Genomic DNA, 2,100 nt, shown 5'->3' on the forward strand with positions numbered 1-2,100 from the left:
ACAGCAAATCACTGGCTCATCCTGTCTAATGATAGAAAACAAGTTCACTGTGGTGATGTGAGGAAGAATCTCCAAGACAATCCACAGAGATTTTCTAACCGTGTTTTTGTCTTAGGAAAGCAGAGTTTCTCTTCAGGCAGATTTTACTTTGAGGTTCAGGTTAAAGGAAAGACTGACTGGGATTTAGGAGTGGCCAGAGAGTCAATCAACAGGAAGGGAGACATAACACTGAGCCCTCAGAATGGTTACTGGACGATATGGTTGAGAAATGGAAATGAGTACAAAGCTCTTGCTGACCCCCCAGTCCGTCTCTCTCTGAAGTCTCAGCCTGAGAAGGTGGGGGTGTTTGTGGATCATGAGGAGGGTCTGGTCTCCTTTTATGATGTAGCTGCTGCAGCTCTCATCTACTCCTTTACTGGCTGCTCCTTCACTGAGAAACTCTACCCATTCTTCATTCCTGTAATAATGATGGTGGTAAAAACTCCTCCCCTCTGATCATCTTTCCTGTCAATCAAACTGCCTGATCTTTTTTATGATGAAGCATTGACAACAATCAATATACTTATTAAATGAATCTTTAAATTGCATGTCTACAGTGTAAATATACAGCAGACATAAACACAAACTAAACAATTAAGTTTAAGTCTTATTAAAGAGAAATTTTGAGGAAAGGGGAAGGAGTTCAAGATGTTTTTCATTCAGTCAATGAGGGACATTTCTCATTTCTCATAATCTATTAAACTTGACAACATGTCAGTTTTTATCATTTATATGTCTGACGATTGTGTAAAAATGTTGATTTTTGAAATAATTCCTTAAGAGAAGATCATGAATAAAGCAGAAATCTGTAAACTGTGTTTCTTACATGAAAATAAATAAATAAACAAATACATGTAAAAAGCATTGGATGATGTGTGTCAGCTGTTTGTGATGTCACAGCCTATAAAATGTAAGAAGAAATTAATAATGTAATGAAGAAAGAATGAACATATGAATATAAATAAACTGATAAATATGGTATAGAAACAAATATCTGTAATAAACAACGTTCGTGTTCCTCTGAAGGTTTAATTTTTCTTTAACAAAACATTTAAAATCAGCAGCTCGATTTAATTTCATTTGATATTTGAATAGAATCATGTTTGCATTGACTCATTTGTTCTTTTAAACTGTGGAGAATCAAGTAACTATCAAAGTTTGTTTTAAATTCCCTCCTGGCTGATCGACATTACACTCCCGACTGATAAAATGATGACTCCCTACCTTTGAAGCAGTTGTGAAGTCATATTGTCTATCTATTCATCAATTATTTATATTCTGTTAGTGTGTAAGTGTCCACAGATCAAAAGAATCTAAAGCAAAAAAAAAGAACAGAAGAATCTTCGTGGATAACTCTATTTTTAATTGTTTTAGCCTCATTTCTGAAGCTGCTATAACTAGCAGCCAGTCCCCTGTCTTGGCCGAAAGAAGCGCACAGTTAGAAGTCCTTTTTCAATTCACAGTTAAAAACTGAGACATTTCTGGGGACAGCTGTAGCTGGGGACAGGCCACCAAAAACGGGGACTGTCTCCAGTAAAAAGGGACATCTGGTCGCCCTACCCTGAACCGTTATGACGCTGAGAGCTTGTTCAGTTTGATGAGTCTCTGGCTGTATCACCTGGAGGCCTCAAGTGTTTTAGCTCAACAGATATGTAACAACACACACTGCAGTTTACAGCTGGGAGATGGTTTCATTAAAACTGTGAGAGGTCAGTTGAGCATCGTCTCTTCAGGATTCTGGTTAGTCTCAACTGAATGTACTACGAGCTGCTATAGACCCACACCACAGAAACAAATAAAACAAAGGAGAGAAAAGCCAAAGAAATTCACTTCCTGTATTGTTTTAGTGACTAAAGATCGAATTAAACATTTGCACCGTGTATGTCATTATAATGGTGTTTAAACTTCATTAACAGAGCTGCAGTAGGAGGCGGGGCAGAACTGGAAATACAGGACAGCTCCAACTTCACTCGTTAAAATGAATCTGAAGCTTTTCCAGAGCGACATCAAAGCTGCATTAAAGACAAGTCTCTGTCTGAAGAAGATTTACCTGATATCAAA

General features: G+C 37.5%; 1 pseudogene across 1 annotated transcript in view; it reads left to right on the top strand.

The window, feature by feature from the left end:
- Window positions 1-892, top strand: part of LOC111649450 (E3 ubiquitin-protein ligase TRIM21-like) — a 2,442-nt pseudogene extending 1,550 nt beyond the window's left edge. Inside the window, exon 3 of the transcript XR_015436731.1 lies at window positions 5-892. The product of XR_015436731.1 is annotated as an E3 ubiquitin-protein ligase TRIM21-like (transcript). The remainder of the gene's footprint in view (window positions 1-4) is intronic.
- Window positions 893-2,100: the final 1,208 nt, after the last annotated feature.

This window comes from Seriola lalandi, unplaced genomic scaffold, assembly GCF_002814215.2.
Source record: "Seriola lalandi dorsalis isolate HSWRI2012SDOR001 ecotype SW California unplaced genomic scaffold, Sedor1 jcf7180002050866, whole genome shotgun sequence".
NCBI lineage: Eukaryota > Metazoa > Chordata > Actinopteri > Carangiformes > Carangidae > Seriola > Seriola lalandi.